This window comes from Corvus brachyrhynchos, unplaced genomic scaffold (assembly GCF_000691975.1).
Source record: "Corvus brachyrhynchos isolate BGI_N302 unplaced genomic scaffold, ASM69197v1 scaffold116, whole genome shotgun sequence".
Classification (NCBI taxonomy): domain Eukaryota; kingdom Metazoa; phylum Chordata; class Aves; order Passeriformes; family Corvidae; genus Corvus; species Corvus brachyrhynchos.
In genome coordinates this window covers 1,492,936-1,500,898 of record NW_008240221.1, presented here as the reverse complement: position 1 = coordinate 1,500,898, position 7,963 = coordinate 1,492,936, and positions in this window count along the sequence as shown.

Below are 7,963 nucleotides of genomic sequence, written 5' to 3'. Positions count from 1 at the left end.
CACTCACGTTTAATTTCTGGGTTTTTTCTTCCAAAATTTTATCCTGCTGGCACGCAAGCTAGTGTGAGAATGTCTGTAGAGGATGTTTTCATGGAAGGAGGCTATCTGGAAGGTCATTAATGTCCTGATGGAGGTGAGTCTTGTGAGCCTACACCTGAAGATGGGAATGTTTCACTGATATCCTTTTGGATTTAATTTTTAAGTCACAGTGCATGTTTAGTGTGGAAAAATGTTATTAAGCAAAAGTTAATTCTGTGTGATTGAAATAATTTGTGTGAGAGTGATAGCTGGATTAAAAATCTCAGTCCGTGCAGTGCTACACCACTAGTCCAGGAGGTCACACTTTGGCAAACACAGAGTTCATGCATTTCTTCCAGTGATAATACTGTCAACTCCAATTTACAACAGCCTGGTTTAATGCAGAGCTTACCAATAATTTGTAGTGATCAGAAGATCAATGAGATTTAGTGTTCACGTTCTGAATGAACAAGTAAGGGTTGAGTGGCCTCCTGGGGGTTCCTTTCTTGTCTTTGGCTGCGATAGCTCAGAGTCTTCAAAGTCGAAGCTGTAATTAATTGATGTAATTTTAATTTTAGAATGTAAAAATGTGAACACTTGATATTTTTTACAGTTAGAAACTCGTGAAAGTTAAATTAGGGCGCTGTGTCAGTGGTTGAATTTTATCCCCTTGGTTTTTAGCCATACTAATGTAAGCAAACCCTGGCTCACGGCCTCTGTTAGCAGCAGCGTGCTCTGACACAGCAGTGTGGTTCTGTAGCAATCTTTCTTAAGGGCTTTCTTTCCCCCGTGAGGTGACCTCTTTCCTGTCTCATTGAGGTAAATTCTCCAAGATTCTTGACCTGATCTGATGGAGGTAGAAAACTGAATGGCAGTTTCAAAATCACTAGTCTCCGCATGAACAATGTCTAGCACATATTGCACCTTTAAGAACCAAAATAAATAAATGCTCTCCCTGCACCCAAAACCCAGCCATGGCTTTAGCATCTTCAGGCGGAGGCATTTCATACAATCTGCTGAATTAAAGGGATTTTTCCTTCACTCCTCATATGTAATTTTTATGTATACAACACTGAACTTGTGGAAAAAAACTTAAAGCAGTAAAGCAGTAAGAATAAATTGCTGAGAGCTGCAGTGAGAAATGTGCCATGTGAAATCATGGAGGAAAGAACCAGCAGCTGTTACTGTGTTCCTGGGAGAAATAAGCCCTTCACAGTGAAACACAAGGATAAGACAGAGGAAAACATATTTTAGCTCTCCTAAGCTCTAGCACTTGATGTAAAGCCAGTTCTGATTTAGAGGAGGTAAAAGAGGGTATTGGCTTTCTGGCAAGAAATGCAAATTACTTGTCATACTTGTTGCTAGTTGTAGTCCTGTAGATTGGTCAGTGTATATAATTTTTTTCCACTAATTACAAGATCAGTTTGGATTTTGGCATATTTGCAAATAATCATTATGTTTATTTTTGATGCACATCAAATACATGTATGTTAATATTCATACTTTTAAAAGAAATCATACATCAACTACAATTTCTAGTCTAAGAGTGATACAAGGACATTCTTATCCTTAAGTTTTTGTGCTCAAGACTAGTTAAGAAAGCCAAAACAAATTCACAGTTTAAAATAGCGTATTTCTAAGATTTAGGGGTTTGTCAAGAGTTGACAAGTTATTTTTGCCCCGCATGAATGACACTAGGTACAGAATAGTTATGGTAAATTTGGGAAGTTATTGCTCAGAATCCAGTATCTCCTAAACTCTAATCAGTTCAGGCTCTGGATGTGTGGATTTTATTAATATTCCTGAACTGAGTCATATAGACGTGAGTTATTTGAGGTGGCATTGCAGTTTTTCCCTAGCTACTCAATAATTGCTTTGGAAAAACTGTTCAGATTCTGTTCGTGCTGCTGGAGGAAGCTGGTATGTTAACACACTTTGCTTACTTCGCAGTTATTTAAATTTATCACTCTGGGGAGGTTTTTTTCAGAATCTTGTCCTCAAATTGCTAAAAGCTCAGCTCTGGAGGAACTTTTATCATTGTTTCATCTGCAAAGGAAGGGGTAGTGCAAAGGATTCTTCTGCTTCCAGGTTGCGTTTTAAGATTCCCATAGCAAGTGGTGTGAGTGGAGCAGGATTGTCTCAGACACTGGAACCAGAATTCACAGCTTACCATTGAGGACTCTGCATTCAGCATTTCTGAGTCCTTCCCTGTCTCTGCCATTTGTTGTGCTGACTGTTTTCAAGTGCCTAACTGTTCTCCATAGCCTGTAATTACAAAGTCAGTCTAAGGTGAAGCTGTTCCTTGTTTAGGAGAAGACACGAACAGTCTGTTTAGGCCATATGTTGTTGCCTTGTCCTTTTCTCAAAGCCTTTGGATAGCTCAGGATGCTATGTATGATGATTAGGAACACCAAAATCTTTCAGAGTGTACAACTGGGGCTGGCTTAGCTCCAGTATGCTCAGCAGGTTTGTGGGGTCCCTGCTTGAGTCTTAGATGGTAGAGTAAGAAAGTTATTCTGGTCTGCTATTTGATTTTGAGGATTAGGTACTACATGTCCCCTGGCTTTTCTTGCTATGTTCTGTGTTTTTATTGCAGACAACAAAGCCCATCAGGTATCTATTTTTCCCTTTTTTTTTTTCAAAAGCATAATTTTCCCCACACCCATGGGCGTGACTGCTCTGTATCATCCAGCAGCCAGTGTCTGAAGGAAATATTTTCCAAATAATTTTGTGGGTTTTTTTTTTCTTAAGAACCGAGACTTTCTTTGCCATGATTGCAAAAATGAGGAAAGGGTCAAACTATGTAAGGATGCTTCTTTGACAAGTAGCTTGCTTGCAGCCTTCCTCTGATGTTCAGTCTAGGTGTTTGCTCTAGCTATTAATTTGGTAAGAAGCACGTAAGGACAGAGATCTATTATTTCCTTGCTGAAAAAAAAAAACCCCACAGGCTACAGCTTTGTTTTAAAACAGATTATGGTTGCTAAGTAACAGTCCCCTAAATTGAGTGTCTTCCCCGAAAACTAATCCCAAAGTCTTAAAAAGTGAGAAATTAAGGACGCGATAAATCTTACTCTGTCCTTGTGATTAACAGATGTTCTGAGTTAAACCTTGGTCCCACTGTTGTTGGTGAAGAAAGCTTCCACAGGCTCAAGGATATGAGTATTTCTGCACTGATTCTCATCCAGAGTAGTGAAATTTGTAGTATAACATACTTATTTGACTGATTTTGTTTTTGGTAATGAACTAATTACTAGATTTTTCCACATTGCCTCCACCTTCTCACATCTGCAGTGTTGGGGTTTTTTTGTTTGTTTGTTTGTTTTTTGACAAATCAAGAAAAATACAGGAATGAAACTGGACATTGTCATTAATTCAAAAGGAAGAGTATTTCAGATGCAGCTAATCATGGCTGCTTCCATCAGTGCATGTGTTTTGTTTCCCAGTGGATTATGTTATTTACGTGGGTGTGGCACAGCTCTGCTTTTTCTTGCAATGCTCACAAAAAGACAGGAAAGCAGATCTAGGCTTTAGGTTGAAACTAGAAGCACATCCTTCTCCTTCACAGCCGGTGCTTAATAGTGAAAGTCACAACACCTCTTGATCAAGTCATTAAATCTCCTGCAGTGCAGAGACACCCCAGGTAACGTCTGAGATAGTCCCAAGGATGGAAGTGAAATAGGCGTGGAAGTGGGCTCTGCACCTGAGCTACTGAGCTCTGCCAGAGTAGGTTTATTAGCTGAAGAGAAGTGCTGCACTGACACTTTTGGACCAGGGTTAGTTCACCTGGGTGTTGCTGTGCTGTGCAAAGTAAATAAATGAGCGTGGTCAGGCACTTGCTTAGATGTTTAAGCCCTATCCACCCATATTGTACACATGTCTTCTGTGGAATACTCATGGCTTTTTACCGCCTAGGCTCATAGTTCAATGCCTTAGAAAGCCTTGGGCAGCCTAGAGAGGTAGCACAGGCAATCCAGCATTTCAGTGGCTCTAAAAGCGGCGAATAGTAGCTGCAAATCTAATACCATCAGCAGAAGCAAAGAGGGAGAAATATAGCTCTCAGCTTAAACTATAGTCCTGCTTTCAGTAAGACACAGAGACACACAGATGTTTGCAGAAAGATTTGCAAAGCCAAAGAGGGCGGGCCCCCTCTCGGGCCCTTTCTTTTATTCGGAGAAGGAGAAAGGGGAGGACTGGGGGCAGACCCGGGGTGAGCGGCCAATCAGACACTGCTGAAGAGTTTGAGTTACATTTGGTTTTGCCCACGCCTGGAACAAAGGAGTTCAGAGCACATGGCAGGGACAAGTCCTGGCTTGTTTGACCAAGGAGGGGGAAGGGCGACCTCAGAGCAGGCAGCAACAGTCTTCCAGTAATTTTATTTGTGAACTTGGTTATGTTGTATGGTTTCTGTCTATTTCTTACTCTTTTGAAGATTTCAAACTGTTGACAGCTTACAGAAGTTGCCAAATATTATTTCAGTTAATACTACTACTTTTATGTTTGCCAAATTTAGGGACCTTGTAAACTGACTTAGAATGTGAATTTCTCATTAAAATATGTAGAAAACCACTTTTTCAAGTCTCTCGGCACAAACTTCTCTGTTTTGCATATGCATTTGTAAGAGCAGTACTGATGACAGCATGCACAAGATGACTCTTTTATGTCTTTGCAATTAACTAGACAATACAATAAAGTGAAATTTTAAGTATATTCTTTCCCAGTCACTTGGTACTTTGGGTGTCTGGGCCTAGTGCACTGCGGGGTGGGGGGTTGCCTTTGACACTGAGCATCCCTGCCAATGGCAGGGGCGTTGGAACTGTACGATTTTAATGTCCCTTCCAAACCAGGACAGTTCTATGATTCTATGACTGAGCTTTTGTGTTGGGCCTCCACACATTGATCGTCCTGCCTTTGCTGTGACGTGCTTTCAGTGGTGGTGGGCTCTTGTGCACTCACCTTGAACTGCTCTGAACTTGTGTCTCAGGCTGAGCACTGGCTGGTTGGAGCACGAGTCATTGAACGGGATGTCTGTGCAGAGCTGTGTTCTCAGCTGAACATCTCCTGGCTCCTCTGTGGCTGACAAAAACACAGGAATAGGTAGCCAAAGTTTTAGGAGAAAAATCCCCATTTACCTTCTCTTCCCCCTCCAAGAAAAAGGTATCCAGATGTCCCAAAATGAATGTCCTCTGATAGAGGGCAGGTTACAGCCGTCCCTCCCCCACTGGGTCTGGGGTAAAAGAAAGAGTTTTCCTTGGAGGAAAGTGAAAGGGGAAAACTATTTATTTAACAGACACAATGCACAATTGGAAAAGAATAATGCTAAAGAATAAAACCTCTTGCTGTGGAAAGAAACCTGGGAAGATTTCGGTCATTTCTGTGGGTGCGGTCTCTCTCTCTTTCTCTTCTCTGGACCTGGGTTCAGTGTAGGCCCCTCCGGGCCTCGGTGGAAAGCTCTCCCAGTGAGTTCTAGGTGTTCTGAACAGTTCCAGAAGAGGAGGCCAAAGTCCCAGCGAAAAAAAAGTTTAAGTCTCCGTCTCTCTCTGGAGAAACAGAGCCGAAAGCTGAGTGAAAAGCAGCAAAGGGTGCTTCCTCTGCTCCTGCCACCGCAGAAGCACGCAGAGGAGTAGTGTGACCTTGGAGCATAAACTGCTTTGAAAAGTTCATCTGGCTTTTTTCCTTCTCTCTCACCCAGTTTTAAAGACACAGAAAGGCACAGGAATCATGTCTGGGCATAGAGCGGTGATAGGGGATACACATCATAAAGTCACCCTAAGACACCAGAACATCACCAGACTCAAGGAAAATGGGAAGCTCAGGAAACTGCACTGTGGAACAGGGACTACTAAGTTATTCTTCCTCTCCCTTCAGATTTAAGTCACTGAGGGTGGTTTCGTTCTTGTCTGTCTAAATGTAATCTCCTTGCAAGCAGCTTGGTTTTTAAAATGAGGAAAAAAACCCACCCTGTAAAACCAGATCCTTTTTCTCTTCTCCTCAGTAAAAGGAGTGAACTGAGAAAATCCCACCCATTAACTGTAACCTGTGTTGTTTCTTCACAGAGCAATTTTGTGTGTGTGTTGGGATCTATTTAAAGCATTTTCATGAATTGTGTTCATTTAAGCAAGTGATTCAGATTGTTTGTAGCAGTAAGCAGCTCCCTCACTACTTACCACTCCATGAATCTCTGTCAACTATTGTATTTAACTGCCAAAGATTTTCTATTCTCATTCATCAAAAATATCCTCAAATCATTGATTAAAAATATTGATGAGAATTAGACCCAAAAAGATCTTTGAGGAGCCTCACCCTTTAGTTGTCCAATTAATCAATGTTTTCCCAGTCACTTTATTTTCAGATGTGCCGGTAAAGGAGTTTTTGATACCCTCAGTTCACGTTGGATATTGCTACTTCTGTATACTGTCATTCTTAAAACAGTAAGATTTGAAAATCAAGATGTCATGTAGTACTAAGTAACTTTATTTTTTTTAATCTTAAGCATTTTATCAATAGAAATGTTATTAATATCTAAACTCATATCCTGTCAGAAAAGGTTAGTGATTCAATTGCGAAGACTTAGTTACCATGGAACTTGTTGACTGTAAGTTTTATTTTTTAACATCTATTTTTTTTTGTTGATACTGTCTATTTTTGAATTATCTATTTAAGTATCTTAGTAGCCGTATCAGCACCACCTTCCCACTTTTTTTTTTTTTACTTTTTACAGACTTCTAACAATGAAACCAATTTTTACATTTTTGTAATCATGTACAAATCACCTTATTTTTCCAAGAGATTTGTCAATAATTAACAACATTTTGGAAAGCCCTGTATCCTTTAGAAAATAGCAGATTCTACTGTCATTATCTTTCTCATTATTTATATATTTGTGGCTTTCATCAGTCCTTTCAAAGCAATTTTAATAATAATAATAATAATTGTTATTTAAATATCATGATCATAGTCATGACTGAAACATTACCTTTTACAAGTTCTTGCTGTATTCTTTAGTATTTTCTGTACCACATGCTGCTTGAAGGAAATAAACACAACATAATAACAGTTTTTCAAACCAGCCACTAACTTTTAAAGTCAGTTTTTAACTCCTTTGTCAGTGGAACTCAGTATTGCATTACTTCTGTGGCTGCTGCATATGCTCACTAAAAAATTATGTGCTTTTTTAAAAATCTGAGTGTAAACTGTTTACCAGAATGACATTCAATATAAGAATATTTTTATCCAATCTTGCACAATATGGGCAGCCATTAAAGAAAGATTTTACTGGTTGTTCTGGTGATAGCTGCTACTCGAAAGGAGTGGATGACCTGCAGTATCCCATGTTTGGGTTTATGTGCTGTAGTTCTTAAATTCCACATTATCTGCTGAAAGGCACACGTAGCTGCAGTGATGTACCATGTCTCTGGTAAACTTGAATTCCGTTGTCTTAATATTACAATCCATTCCACTGGGTTTCAGTTATATTTCCAGTACATTGGGATTTTTTCCTCTAAATATGAATATCTTCAATTTGTTGAAGGTATTAATTGTTGCTAGGCAAATACTGTTCATTTTCAGTTCATATGTTCTTTGAAAAGTTCAGTGGAGTGGATTCGTGTTGTGAGACTAGCTTACATAGCACAGTGTTTGTGCCGTAATTATTCTGTTGAATGAAAAACCTTTCTGGCTACCCAGTCAAGTTTATGACTTTGGAGGGTGAGGTTTGACAATGATGGGGCCAACTGCTGAAGCATGAAACTGCCTCTATTACAGTAGACTTTTCACTACTTCTCTGCCCAAATGCTCCCTCTCAGTCCCCTGGTGACATTTTAGGTCACCAACAGCTAGCCTTACAGATTTAGCAAATTCCTTGTTCTTGAGAAAAAAGGGACATTTATCACACACCTTTCCAGATATCCCCCTCCAACATCCTAAGGTCTTCCAGGATCAGTGGAAC